The sequence below is a fragment of the Dipodomys spectabilis genome, unplaced genomic scaffold (assembly GCF_019054845.1).
Source record: "Dipodomys spectabilis isolate Male_0828 unplaced genomic scaffold, ASM1905484v1 ptg000018l, whole genome shotgun sequence".
NCBI lineage: Eukaryota > Metazoa > Chordata > Mammalia > Rodentia > Heteromyidae > Dipodomys > Dipodomys spectabilis.
In genome coordinates this window covers 17,393,554-17,409,461 of record NW_024870695.1, presented here as the reverse complement: position 1 = coordinate 17,409,461, position 15,908 = coordinate 17,393,554, and positions in this window count along the sequence as shown.

Here is a 15,908-nt window from a genome sequence, read left to right as displayed (position 1 = left end):
GTGTGGGCCAACCTTCAGCCACTGGCAGCTCAGGAGAGCCTGACTATCTCAGGTACATTTACCATCCTGCACCACATCCTTCATCTCAGCAGCCTGAGACTGGTTCCCTAGCAACCCCGCTTCCTTCTGGTCCACCCACCCCAAACTTCAGGCTATTCTTCTTCCCTTTGCATCCTACAGTCTGCTATCTTCCTTCCCCTTTTCTGTACCCTGGGATGGGAATTCTCAGCGTTCATTGCCCATGCCATTTTTATACAGAGTTACAGCTTCTTACTTACCTTTCTCCATCAGGTACCCATGGCACCCACAAGGTAAGGATTCTCCTCTTCATTTTATAGATGAGGAAGCAAAGACTTAGAAGGTCTGGGTAATGTATCTAAGGTAACATAGCAAGTGAAACACCCACAGAGTGGACAGTTCAATTAAAATCACTGCTGTCCACTTACCCTCTACTCTGGTTTCTGGGCTTTGCCAGCTCATTCTCTCATCCATTTCAGTAATACTTTGTGTCTCCTACTATATGGACTGGTATAGGTTCTGACTCCGCTTCACCTCCTTAAATCCAGTTTCCACAGCATGCCCATACTCTTAGGGACATCTGGCTTCTTCCTATTCTACTTCTCCCCCACTATGGACATCCCAGGGAGTCACAGGGTCACAGGCATGGGACAATGATTGAAAAGCACAAAATTGAGGAGCCCCTTTGACAAGCAGAAAGTTTAGGTGCCCCCTGGACGATGACAGCTAATACAGAAGTTGATAAGAAAATTCCAATGTGGCTGATGTTTCCAAAGTGAATTTGGGCTTTGAAGCAAAGGGAACTTGACCCCAGCAAGACTCTGCCCTGGCTTCCTGGGGTGGGTCAAGTGGTACCTACCCCCAAGGTCCAAAGGAACTTCTTGGGGGGGAGGGGGTAACTTATTTTTTAAGGTGCAAGAGTGGGACTCAAACTAGGTGCTTGATGCTTTGGCTCATTGGCTAGCACTTTACCAGCCGAGCCAGGCCTCCAACCCTATAGGGGGACTTTTGAAATAACAAATAGCAAAGTAGCTCTTCCAAAGAAAGCAGGCTTGTAGGAGACTTGCAAACTTCTTCAATTTCCTTTAAAACCCTGAGAAAAACTCCAGGAGATGTTCTTTCATTAGGCCAGGCACAGCAGTTGTCTATGCCAAGACTGGGCCTCAGCAACCAGATTATCAGTTTTTGCTACCTACAGTCTTCTCTGTGCGTGTGCATATCTGTGTGTATATAGGTAGTTTTATGCCTGTGGCATTATGTGTGTCATTTCATAATTGTAGCACATAAAATCTCTGTTTTCATAGGTTCAAAGCAGTGAAATATTGCCCACTTCATTTTGGTTCAACCTCCTGTTTTGAAAACTGGGAAATTCCATATTCATGGAAGATTTATTCACCAGCCTTCACTGAAAATACATGTTTCAAAACCAACAAGCGATTCAGGGGCACTATTTGGTTTTCTGTTGACAAGTGGAAGAGACAGAGCCTAAGAGAGCAAGCCTTGCTCCCAATTATACCCAGCATCCGCCAGCTGCGGCAGGGAAGGGCCCACTGGGCACCTTTCAAAGGCATCAGCTGCTAGAATCAAGTCAGACCTTTGGATTCTACTCTGAACCCCCACTTGCCTCATTTGCTAGGAAGATTATCCTGTTCTCTGCTTCTGTTTGCTTGTGGATTCCAGCACTTTCCAGCTTCCTGAAGGGCTCAGTACTCAGGGCTCAGCCTGCCTTTCCACCCCTGGCTTCCAGGCTGCAGGTATCTTTCCCTTCCTGTTCCATAGGCTCTTTTCCTTCCCTAACTCCCTTGCTGAACCCCATTCATCCCCAGTACAAGGCAGAATGGCTCTTGTGCATGCTTTCAAATGTCTAGAAAATGTTCTATGAGGAAAATACTTGTCACGTTTATCCGAGTCTGTTACCCTAAAATTATGGGCAAGAGCGGGGGCAGGGGGAACCTTCAAAAAAAGTAGGGTGTTACTTTCAAAAAGAGGCTAGAGGAGAAGCGGGGAACCTGGCTGAGGACTTGGGAAAAGAGAGGCCTTGGGAGAGAGCAACCCTAGATAGGAGCAGAGCTGGATCGCAAAAAAGAGCTGTCTAGAAAGGGGTAAGCCCTAAATAGTCATGTAACAAGAGTCTGATCTGTCAGGATAGGTCTGTCCAGCTGACACATCCTGCAGCAACCAACAGAGACTGGCTGTGCTGCTCTGGGTGGCACAGAGCTGCTGGTAGGGCTGACGGGTAAAGGCAAAGGTGGAGAAGAAGGGAAGGAAGCTGTCTGCGGAGTCACACAGCCGATCTGACTGTGGATTGTTGGGTACTAACTATGTTTTCTCACAGCTTCCAAAACATTTCACCTAAACAAGGCCCTGTCGTTTGGTTGTGGCATTAAAGAGTGCATGCACTATTTGGAACATATCCAGGCTAAAACAATAATTCATTGTTTATCCGAAGTTCAAGTGTAACCTGTGTCCTGTATTTTACTGCCAACCCAAGGATTTCAGCCCAGCCTGTGCTGACAGCCTGCCTGGCCTTCCACCACTCCTCTCCCTAGAGGTGAAACCCATACTACTTCAGCAGAGAAGAGACACTCTAGATTCAGAGAGTTCAGGCCCTGAGACCTGTCAGCATTCTGCCTGGTCCCCAGCCACTGAACTCCCTAGCCTACATATCCGGACTGAGTTCTGGCCCAGATCCCAGACAAAGGATGACTTAAGTCACTCCCAACACCTGTCACTACTTTGCCCAAGGCACAGTATTAGAGTTAAATTTCTAGCCTTTTAAAAAACAACTCCTCTTCGCCAGGCACCAATGGCACCTAGCTTCTCAGGAGGCTGAGATCTGACGATCACAGTTCAAAGCCAGCCCAGGCAGAAAAGTCCCTGTGAGACTCTAATCTCCAATAAAGCACTCAAAAACCAGAAGTGGCACTGCGGCTCAAGTGATAGAGCGCTAGCCTTGAGCACAAAGAAGCTCGAGAATAGCACCCAAAGCCCTGAGTTCAAGCCCCACAACTGACCAAAAAAAAAAAAAAAATGACTTCTCTTCAACTTGACTGCCAATTACAGCTGTCAACGATGATGCAAATGATATATTGTAAAAGAAATGGAAAGTAGAGGAAAATCTGAATAGAAAATCATGGCACAGTCTTACGGTGGGGATATATTCTCTTGCAGTCTTCTTCTGTGCATGTATGAGTTTCTTTTCACCTAGCTGACATGGGCTTCTGTGTCCAGTTTTTCTCTTGCTTTCAGTCTTTTTCTTTTTTTTTTTTTTTGCATCTGAGAGCATCCCACTCAGGTCCATTTTAGGCAATATTTACTGAGTACCTACTTCAGGTCCTGCACTATGTGAGCAGCAGTAGACTAGCCTAACACAACCTCTGCCCTGGAATGCTGTGGTTCAGGGTGGGAGCCAGACCTTGAACAAGGGAAATTAAAAGTGAACTAAGCCAGCTATCAGTGGCCCACACCTGTAATCTTAGCTACTCAAGAGGCTAAGATCTGAGTATTGCCCTTTGAGGTCAACCCAGGCAGGAAAGCCCATGAGACTCTTATCTCCAATTAATCACCACAAAACACAGAAGTGAGGCTGTGGCTCAAATGGTAGAGCACTAGCCTTGAGTAAAAAGGCTCAGGGACACTGTCTAGCCCTGAGTTCAAACCCTAGGACTGGAATACACAGACATACACACACACACACACACACACACGCGCGCGCGCACACACACACACACACACAAACATACACATACACATAGTGAATTAGGCACCTACAAAGTCTGCAATAGAACTTAATCACTCACTTACATTTTGAATAAATAATATTTCTAGAAATAGAGACTATTTAAAAGGTTTATATTTAAAGTAAATATTTTGAGTATGCCTAAATGGTAGAACATTTAAAAGAAAAAAGATAATGTCTCTCTATTCTTGATTCATATGAACCTTGGACTTGCTTTGAATTACTACTTAATAAAGCATTCAATAAGTAATAAAACACTCTAATGGCTTATTAAAGAATGGAGGAACAAAAATATTCTTCTACCATACAATTTTTGTTGAGTGCATGGTAGTCCTTTGTGTGAATACACCACAATTTCTTTAAACTCTTATTACTAAACATTTAAGTTGATGTTAAATAAATGACTTGTAATGATAGCAATGAACATCTTTGGGCAGGAATGTCCATGTGAGCAAATCCTTGGGTCTAGCTCTGTATTCTCCTTAAATTATGAATCGGAGCAGAGTGACTAAATGTGCATGCAATCTATTTTTGATTTTTTTTTTATTTTTTTTCTTCCAAGGCATGCCATAGCCTACATCTCCCAGGATCCTGTGTAAGGCCACACCCCTCATTTTGACCAATGAAAGAGAGGTGAGAGCAAGACTTCCACTCACACTGAGCCTGACCCAGAAAGCCTCCAGTGCATGCTCCTCTGAGTTCTTTCTACTTCTAAGAGGCCTTTGAAGCTGTGTGCTAAAAATGGAAAAGAAAAGTGCTTGAGTCTCTGAATCACTGCCTGGAGAAGATCTACCCATATGCAGATCAGGATCAGCCATTTTGACCCTGACACCAGCAGGAAATGAACTTGCATTGTGTTAAGCCACTGAGATAATGAAATGTCATCTGTTATAGCAGCTGGGGTTAACAACCTTTCCAAATGCAATCAGGACTCCATGCTTCCTTCCCTGAACATCTGAGCTCCTCCCCAATTTCACCCCAGGAACTAGGGTTAGCCTTCTTGACAGTGTCCCTCTCTGAAAAGATGACCCAAAAACTGAGCCTCAATTGAAGCTGCCCTAGTCAACAACTCACATAGGAAGATCCCAGTGAAGGTCAACATTTGCCTGTTCTGGACTTGCCTCTGTACCTAGAAGGGCCAGTACCAATTTCTTCTCATGAAGCAAAACAAATCTATACAAGCCTAGGATAAACTACCCCTTAGATTACAAATAACCTATTGTCTAGGCTCACTGGTATTCATTCTGTGGCTGGAAACCACTGTGACTTGTTGTCCTCATGTCTTTTCCATCAGAAGACAAAATGGACCATGCCACCTTGTTCTAGGGAAAGCTACGGGTTGCTGAATAGCTTTTATTCTCTTTTTGTCCCACTGCCAGGGGGTTGGGTCAGCAGGAGATGTCAGCTTTGCAATCTCACTCCAAAAGCCCCTTCTTCTGGCGATGCACTGGGGAGCCAGCTCAGTAGTTTGGAAACGACAGCTTGGAGACAAGATGCTCCTTGCTCTTTCAGGGAGGCTGTGAGCTTGCCCATTTTTGTGCTTCAATTGCCATCTTGTGGCAAAGACAGAGCAAGGCATCCAATGCAAGGTGTTGCATCCCCAGTAGGCATCAGAACTCCAAATCCCATGATCAGCCTCTAAAATCCATCACAAGTTGATGTTCACAATCAAAGATGCTTCCTCAAAGTCTTTTCCCTTGCCTTCAGCCCCCCACACACACTTCAAAAAAAAATCTCTTCTTTCGCTTAGCATTCTGCAAATAACATGCTTAGGGAATTCTATGGATCTCACTTTTTTATTTCATTCTATAAAAATGATATACACCTATCACTTAAAAATGAAAACACTGGGCTGGGAAGGTGGTTCAGTGGTAGAGTGCTTGCCTTGCATGCATGAGGATTTGGGTTCAATTCCTCAGCACCACAAAAGCAGAAAAAGCTGGAAGTGGCAGTATGGCTCAAGTGGTAGAGCACTAGCCTTGAGCTGAAGAGCTGAGGGACAGAGCCAGACCCAGAGTTCAGGCCCACGACTGACCAAAAAAAAAAAGAAAAATGAAAACACTTCTGTGCCTCTAGTCATATAAAATAATATTAATCAAAATGAATTCCAGGAAATAGAAACAAAGTTTTTCTTTTTGTCATATTAGTTTGTTTATCTGTCTTTGCAGGGCAGGGGGGTACAGAAATGGAGAGGGAAAAGATAAACACAGTACTCAGTTGATACTATGCTGTAAATGAACTATACAACTTGTGGGTGAGGATGAGAAGGAAAAACTCAGAGAGAGGGGCTGGGAAGGTGGCTCAGTGGTAGAGCGCTTGCCTTGCACGCCTAAGGCCCTGGGTTCGATTCCTCAGCACTCCATAAGCAAAAAGAAAAAAGCCAGAAGTGGCGCAGTGGCTCAAGTGGTAGAGCGCCAGCCTTGAGCTGAAGAGCTGAGGGACAGCGCCCAGGCCCAGAGTTCAGGCCCCACCACCGGACCAAATAGAAATGTACTCATTACCTGACTTATGAAATGGTAACTCCAGTCTACATCACCTTTATAATAATTTTTAAAATGAAAACACTACTAAAAACTTCAAAGAAGTCACAAATCATCCCAAATCCGTTCACTGTGAACTAGTCAGTGTTAGTACTTACGTCATTTTAGTCCTTGAAGTAAGTTACTCTAGGCCACCACAGGCAGAGAAATGGCCTGGTCTGTATCATTCAGAGTTTGGGCTCTGGCACCAGGCTGCCAGAGTTCCCAGATGGCTCTGTCAATTCCTAATGTGTGACCTTGGACAAGATGAGTCCATGAGAAGAAGCAAGGATAATAGTGATGGCCCTCTGTTAGCATCACTGGGAAGAATTCCCAGTAAAGACTGAAAGACAGTAAAGACTGTTTGGTACCTGAGAAACCTTCATATGGTAGCCAAGGTTAGAACAGGTTGATGAGCTGGCAGATAGTGACATGCAATTTTAAGAGAAGGATATTTAATTATAGATGTTAGGGTGGTTTTTATTTTGGCTTGGTTTGGTTGTTTTTTGGGAGTTTTGTTTGTTGGTTGGTCGGTCTTGGGGCTTGAACTCTGGGCCTGGGCGCTGTCCTTCAGCTCTTCAGCTCAAGGCGAGCGCTCTACCACTTGAGCCACCACTTCCAGTTTTCTGGTGGTTTATTGGTGGTAAGAGTCTCATGGACTTTCCTGCCCAGCTGGCTTTGAACCGCAATCCTCAGATCTCAGCCTCCTGAGTAGCTAGGATTACAGGCGTGAGCCACCAGCACCCAGCTACGGTTTTGTTTTGTTTTTTTTAAGTATTCATAAAGAGAACAAGGAGAAGGAATCCATCGTCGTAGAGACTGGAAATTGAGTGCTGAGTCTTCCTGGATCCACCAGGTGATCAGCTATGTGACTCCTGGCTGTTGCTTAATCAGTCTAGTCTCCCCTCTGCCACCAGCACACCACCAGGGAAGCTGCCCGTGGTGCAGCACTTCCCACTCAGAAAGAACTAAGAGTAATGATAGCCAGCCAAGGAGAAGCACCCGGAAGAGGGTGCTGGCTGTCATACATGTGGTGCCAGTAACTCTCCTGGCTTCCACGGATGCTCAGTCACATGTGCTGAGGAAGTGGTGAATGGGAGGTTGGACTAGGAGGCCTGCCCTGGACACCATTCCCAGGAGATGCCAAACTGGCCATTCATTCTGACAGAATTCCTGCTTACTATCAACAGATGTGGTCTGCAGTGGATGACTCCCTTCCCCCTTCTTCATGTCCACCTCCTCTTCTGGGTTAGATATCACTTTGTAATAGAGACTTAGGATTGCAGGCGTGAGCCACTGGCACCCAGCTATTTACCTGTTTCTTTAAAAAAAAAAAACTTTCCACATCTGGCCCCCACTCACATTCAAGTCTAGCCAAGGAGTTCCAGAGGCAGTTTGCAGTTTACATACATTCATAACCATCATATATAGTTAAAATCTTGGCCATCAAGAGAGAGCTTGAGGCTCTGAGTTCAAGCCCTGGAACAAAAAAATAAACAGCAAAAAAAAAATGTGAAATGGGAATTTAATTATCATTGTTTGATTGAATGAAGTATTCATTCTTTTCTAAGTTAGAGATGAGAAGAGTACTTTCTGATTGCATTTTCATTTTAATTGGGACATTCCTTTTAAAGAGAAGATTTAAGTAATCATTTAGTTTATGTTTAACACTTCATTATCCAAACACCAACTCCAGGAACTATCAGAGGAACTTTTCAAGCCTCAGAGACTGTCAAAAAAATAAAATAAAAACCTGTTTGATTCAACAGCTTCAGATTTTTTTTCTTTTTTCTACAGATGACTGTGCTAAAATTCAATAACAGAAGAAATACCAAGAAGAAGCCATTCCAGAATTTAGAGATATCTCTATGAGTGAGATAAACCAAATGTTATTTCTTCTAACCAAAGAATTTCACATTAAAACTGGAAACCCCTAAAACTAAATGTGTGTGTGTGTGTGTGTGTGTGTGTGTGTGTGTGTGTGTGTGTTGAGATCATTTTGGTGATAATTCCTTTGATTGTCATTCTTTTAAGATTTTAAGATGTAAAAAATGATCATTGGTTTCTCACTTTAAGCTCAATTAATATTGTAAATATTTTAAAATATAATATGTTTAATATACTACAATGTTTAATATACTACACAGAATAAATGTTTAATATACTACACAGAATAAATACTGCATTACCTTTAAAAAAATCAGCCTAGAGCTGATTGTGTGGGTCCGTTGGTCAGTTGATTGGTTGGCTCACTTCCTAAAGAAAATTCAAACCTCTTCAAAGAGTAACATGTTCAAAAATAATCATCACAGTCAATCCAGCAAATGTAAGACTGGAGAAAGATTCTTTCCCTCTAGCCTCTTCTCTACAAGTTATTGCCAACACAACCACCAAGGTGTTAAATTAGTAATAGCCCATCAGCCCAAGGCATTCTCCTACTTTTTACATAAACTATCTGAAATTGAATTTAGGAGTATATTTTTTATAATAGTAGCTAGATTTCAACCAATCACAAGCAGCCAAGTTTCAGCCAATCACCAGCAGCCAAGCAGGTCTGAGGAACCTTTTTTTCTGCCAAGAGCCGTTTTGAAATTTATAATATCATTCACTGGCCATGCAAAATTATCAATACAGGCAGATGGTGGCAGTAGCCAATGAAAAGAACACAGGCCTACCGTGTCTGTCACGATACATACAGAATGATTTCACAGGCCTCAGAACCTGAATATTCCCCATTGCTGGCATGCCCAAGTAAGGGAAAGACCTGACTACAGCCAATCAGATGATTTCTCTACCTTGTTCAACATTTGGCTTATAAAAAGTTAGCGTTCCCTATGCTGGACAGGGCTGTTTGAAACTCTTGTGGCTCTGAGTACTACTCAATTCATGAATTGTTCCTTGCTCAAATGAATAAACCTCCACTAAGTTTAAATTGCTCCATTTGTTTTGGTTTTCTAGCAAAAGTGACTTTGCTCCAAACCAAAGCAAAAGCTTGTTGCTCTCCTATCACTAAGGAGAAAACCAATGGCCCCTGTCATGGCAAACAAGGGCCAGTACCATCAGGCATTAGCCACAAGTCTCCACCCTCTGACTAAACTAAGCCCTAGAAGTCAGCAGCAATGATGGGCATAAAAGCCAAGGTTCTGGCTCTACCTCCACTGGGTGACTACAGGACTTCTTATCACCTGTTTTTCTAACTCAGATTGCCTAGAACCACAGGGCCCAAAGTAGTGCTGGGGATACAAGTGTGATACGCCGTGTGTGAACACCGAAGTTATTGATTCTGGGAATCCAGCTGCATTACAGCCCAATTACGTGCATGATCTCAGCGATGGCAATTTCATACATTTGGAGTAAATTAAGCAATTTTTATATCTTAGAAGGAAATTGGAATCATGCAGTAACAAACTGAGGATATAATGAAAGCAGTGGACCCTATACCAAAAATACAAACACCTAATTTTAAAACAATTTTAAAGGGTCCCCAAAACACAACGAAACCTACAAATTTTCCAATAGATTTTTCTTAGCTCCCAAATTAAGAAAACCCCAGAAATGACCCCTATCAATCATGTTAGCAAAATAAATAAATACCCAAGGGGGTAAAGTCCTTACTGTCACTGATTAAAGTTATATGATCTTGAGTCATGTTTGCAAACACTTGAGCCTCCATTTCTTCATCTGCAAAATGAAAATAATAGCACCTGTCTCATAAGGTAGAGGTGGGGTGAAAGAAGAGGTGAAGTCTCATAAGCTGGAGTGGAGAAGTTGGGGAAAGAATCCGGTGAGCGTAAAGGCAGATGGTAGAAGGTAAAACAGGTAACACTCAGTGAGGAAATCAAGGGGCTAAAGAATAGATTTCAAAACAACCACAACAGCTCATCCAGAGTCCCTGGAGAAACTCATACTCCCGCAGCCTACAACTCAGCAGCCAACACTCTGGCATAAACATCCACGGGGCTCAGGAACTTCACCTTATACCTCACCTCAGCTAGGTGAGCCCTCCTGAGCTCTGAGTTTGGCCTTGAAATCAACAGCAACAATTCAGTGAGGTAGGTAAGACTTTTAGGAGGGAGAGAGACAGAAGAACCAAAAACCAGATACTCCCTTTCCATATATGCATCTTTCTGCTCCTCACTTTGCTCTCCTCTCCATGGCCACACAGTGGAATTACATGAGATTTTTTTAACTACGCCAATAGTATATGTAAATGTTATACTACAGTAGAATTTTTAAAGAATATCAATACTGGGGGGGGGGGGGTGGAGATTAGAAGGGATAAGAAGGGGAAACAAAGGAGGACGCAACAATGCTTGATAAGAAATGTACTCATTATCTTGCCCATGTAATTGTAACCCCTCTGTATGGTATTTTCACAGTAAAAAAAATGAATATCAATACTTGTCAGGCACCAGTGGCTCATGCCTATAAACCTGGCCTCTCAGGAGATCTGAGAATTGTAGTATAAAGCCAGCCTGGGCAAGCAGGAAAGTCTATGACTCTTATCTCCAATTAACTAACGAAAAGCTAGAAGTTGGAACTATGGCTCCAAGCAGCAGAGCACTAGCCTTGGGCAAAAAAGGTAAAGGACAGCACACAAGCCCCTAAGTTCCAGCCTCAGCGCTGGCACCAACAACAACAACACCAAAACAAAACAACACCAAAAACAAAAAAACAAAAAAAAAACCCTCTCTAAGGATGAGTTCAGGAGACTGTATATCCAAAAGGAGGAGGAAAAAGAAGAAGAGAAGAGAAGAGAAGGAGGAGGAAGAGGAGGAGGAGGAGGAGGAGGAGCAGGAGCAGGAGCAGGAGCAGGAGCAGGAGCAGGAGGAAAATCATAACTCACCAAGCCAGGCACCAGTGACTCATGCCACCTAACCACTTAGGAGGATGAGATTTGAGGATTGAGGTTCGAAGCCAGCCTGGGCAGGAAAGTCCATGACCCTTATTTCCAATTACCAGAAAACTGGACATGGATCTGTGGCTTAAAGTGGTAGATCACTGCCCTTGAGCAGAAAAGCTCAAGGACAGTGCCCAAGTCCAAAGTTCAAGCCCCATGACTGACCAAAAAACAACAACAACAAAAAAAAAAAACCAGGGGCTGGGAAGGTGGCTCAGTGGTCGAGTGCTTGCCTTGCATGCATGAGGCCCTGGGTTCCATTCCTCAGCACCACATAAGCAGAAAAGCTGGTAATGGCGCTGTGGCTCAAATGGTAGAGTACTAGCCTTGAGCTGAAGAGCTGAGGGACAGCGCCCAAGCCCAGAGTTCAAGACCCATGACTGACAAAAAAAAAAAAAAAAAATTGTCCTACTGGGCAGACAGATTTGAGCGTCTATTCTTAATTCATCTCCCATTGTGGGACAATTAGGATGGCACCCAGAGCCCTGCTACTACCCTATGCTTTGTACCTGTGCCTGTGGTTACTATGTTCAAGCAGGACTAAGTGATTCTCCCAAGCCATAAAGCTATGAGAGTGAAAGAAACCTGTACGAGCCATGGCAGCGGTGATAGGAGTCTAGCACTCAAATTAATACAAAGACAAAATTTTTGTCTTGTCACTTTAAAAAGTGGAAACCCCGCCCCACGCTGGTGGCTCACACCTGTCATCCTAGCTACTCAGGAGGCTGAGAGCTGAAGATTGTGGTTCAAAGGGCAGGAAAGCTGGGAGACTCTTATCTCCAATAAACCACCAGAAAACGGGAAGTGGTGCTGTGGTTCAAGTGGTAGAGCATTTGCCTTGTGCTGAAGAGCTCAGGGATAGCGCCCAGGCCCAGAGTTCAAGTTCCATGACCGACAAAAAAGAAAATGTGGAAACCCCATAGGGCAACTCTGGCAACTCTGGACCATGCTCACCTCTCCTCACTGTGGACTTTACCCAGCATCTTCACTGCACAGACCAAGGACTTATTGGACTTATGTTATACTGTACCCTGAGCCTTTCTTATAGGTTGAAGTGTTTGTGCTCTCCCAAAATTCATTTGGTAGAGCCCTAACTCCTCATGTGATTGTATTTGGAAGTGGAGCCTTTGGAAAGTGATCAGGTTGAGATAAGATCCCTCCATTTCTGTCTCCCAGGTAGTTAGGATGTCTGGCTTGAGCTGACCCTGCCCCCCCGCTTAAAATCAAGACTTTCAACCCCAGGGTTCTGATTTCAGAGTCTTCGTTTTTAAAATGATCGAGTTTACATCTCTCAATAGTGTGCTGTAAAAGCTATATGCTTTTTTAACTGCAGAAAATTACAGTATACAACTTACTTCTTGATATTACACTATCAAAAAAAAAAAAAAAACAACCCTGTCAATATGGGGCTCTAAATTCAGCAGGACTGCTTGAACTAGAACTCAAATGTGTAACAAGGTTCTTTAAAAGCCGTTACTGGTTGAAATAAAATGGCAAAGCAATATTAGTGAGTTCAACTCAGGAAATCCTCAGAGAACAAGGAGCCCAAAAGTCCCTGGAAGACTGGCAGCTCCTTGAAGCGAAGAAGGAAGAAGAGGAGAGGAAGGGGGAGAGGGAGAGGAGAGGATGGAGAGAGGAGAAGAAGGGGAGAGGTGGGGAGGGAGGGGAGAGGAAGGGGAGTAGGAGGGAAGGACAAGAGAGGGAAGGGATGGGGTAAGTCCCTGGAGAGAGTTTCAGAGGTCCCATCTTAAGGTTACTTATAAGACCCAGGGATAAATATGAGTATAGACCAGGGACCAGATGACCAAGATAAACAATGGTTCCCAAGTCCTTAGCTGGAATCTCACACTCAAGAGTCAAGGACTACCATGTGGTTAGTGAAGAGAGACCAATCCTAACATCCTTATAATGCCTCCTCTTCCTCCAGTGTTACAGATCTGATCTCTAGATATGGAATCTAAAACCTCAATCTAATTTTCTTTCCTCTATTGTCTCCAACACAGACAAGAAAAACACTTTAGAGGAAGAATGATAAATAATAAATTCAAACAAGGTTTAAGATGGACAAATTTTCTTCTTTAGATTGTGTGTGTGTGTGTATGTGTGTGTGTGTACCAGTTTGAACTCAGAACCTCTGCTTGCTAGATAGCTACCCAACCACTTGAGCCGCCTCCCTTTCCCTTCTCCCAGCCCTTTATGTTTTAGAGGGGTTTTTTCAGACAAATTCTCGCTTTTTTGCCTGTGACCAGCTTCAGCCCTCAATCCTCCTACCTTCATCTCCTGTGTAGCTGAGATTACAAGCACTACCATGCTCAATCCTGAATTTTCATTTTCTAGGTAAGAATTTTTGCTTTGGGTTCCTTTTTCCTTTGCTTTCCTCCATGTAAGAGGTTTTTTTTCTTTGTACAGGAAGACCTAAGTGGTGTATAAGGGTCATCTCTTACCCAAGCAATGTAATTGCTGCTAATTTAGAGCCATAGCATGCAAAGACACAGATGGAGAGTAGGATAGAGAAGTGGATTAATCGATGGATAAGAGAACTGGTAGATAAAGCGTGCTGAAAAGAGAGAGAACTTCAAGGCCAGAGCAGAAATCAACACTTCCAGGCCAAAAGAGTGTGGATGGATCCCACTGAGGTATGCATTGAAGAATATTCACACTGCCCAAAGAAAGAGCAGCCCCAACAAAAACAACAGTCACCAAACACAAAAGGACAAAAAGAGCAATTATATAGCTCAGTAATTAGAAATAGAAGAGGAAACAAACTGGAAAGAGAGACCTATGGAAAACCTTAACACCTCTATCTACTACTGGGTTCAAGGTAAAGTTCAAAGCAATCAGCCAAACTCCTAAAAGGAGCCCATAGCTTCAACAAATCCCGCTGAGGTCACTGAGTCTCTGTCCTGCTCACAGAAGTAGAGTAGCCCATAATCCTCCACACACACACACACACTTCCTTGGAGGAGAGGCTCAGCATGACTTGGGTCCCAAGGACTCATCTCCACACCTTAATAAAAATACTTTTGGAAACTAAAAATCTGTTCTACAGGTTCCCTTTTCCTCTCTTGCCCAGTGGAGCATCACCCAGAGGGAGCTAAGTGGCAAGGTCAGGTTTGGCCATCCTGCCTTAAGTCTAGGAAGAAGTTCTTATGTGCCTCATCATCAAGCAAAGTTGTCCCTAGATTCAAAATGGTCTCTGCAGTCCAGGTCATAGTGCCCAGGAAGTTAGATTCAAGGTCACTGCTTTGTCTGCAGATCAATGTCAGTCATTTACAGGTGAGGCAGAGAAAGGATTGGATGGATAAAGCAATGCTGGATGTTGGGTAGGGTTGTCAGAGAAATAGTACTGGAGGCAGGAAGCATGCACAGATCTTTGGGTCTGCATATGTCTTCCGTGTACCCTTAAATGTGTTATCTCCGCTCTCTGAAACTTCCCCTCCCCTCCAACAAAAAGGGACAATAGCGCCTATCTTTGGATATTGTTTCAGAGTTTAAAAGGATACAGCAAAGAGTCTTTCTCAAAACCAGTAAAAGTTGTCACAATGGTGGTCAATCCTTTCCTGGATCCCCACTCTGAACCCTCCACTTGGGCTCCACTCACAGTTGTGGCCTCTGACCCAACGTGCAAGTTCTCTGCCTCTCCCTCACTACCAAAATGAAGGCATTTGCAGACTGAAATTGAGGACTTTGCATCAACTCCTTGTTGCTCCTGATTGAGCTACCTCAGCATCAAAGATGACCTTTGTCTGGTTGTTCCTCTAATTGTGTGTGTATGTGTGTATGTGTGTGTCTGTGTGCGTGCACGCACGCACGCCAGTACTTGAACTCATGACCTTGCCTCTGCTTAGCTTTTTCTGGCTCCAAGCTGGAGCTCTACCACTTGAGCCCAGCTCCACCCTGGCTTTATCATAGTTCATTGGAGAGAAGAGTTTCATGGACTATTTTGCCCAGGCTGGCTTCAAACCACAATGCACAAATATCAGCCTCCTGAGTAGCTAGGAGTTCAGGCATGAGCCACTATCACCAGGCTGCATCTTTAATTTCTTGTTCTCACAAACTCTCAATGATCTGACTAAGAGTTTGCTGAGTACCTACTGACTCAGATCCTTTCTGGAACAGATATTCTCCCTGCCTTTTGCTGTTTCTCTCCCAGAGACTGGAGTCTTGATCCAAGCCACATTTGATGACAGATGCTCTGCTAATTGAGGGAGAGACTTCTACCCAAACAGAATCCTAAGCAACCCCTGTGTCAAGGGCCCTGTTGCTGAACTCTGCCCACTTCAACACCTACCACTTCCTTCCAGCTCCTATGGCAGGCTGCCTACCAGCAATAATCAGTATCCTCCCATCTCTCTACCAGATCATTCTCCTCCACAGACTGTGGGTTTGTGGAAGATACACAGAGATTGTACAACCAGATTGCCCTGCACAGCTCCTGTGTGACCCCCAGGCTGCCTTCTTCACCCGCTCTTGACCTCATCTACAAAATGAGGGTAACAATAGCTTCAGTGAGCCCTGGAGAAGATCCCAAGGATGATGTACACTGTGAGCCTAACACAGTACCAGGCACATAGCAGTGTTCCCAAAAGGTCTGTTCCCTCTAACTTCCTCCCAGCCCAGATGGCCTGTAACTGGATCCAGAGATATGACAGTGGCCATTAAAACAAATTTGTCTTTTGGTTCTATAGCCAGGTGGCACATGACAGACATTAATTTTTCACATGAAAAATGG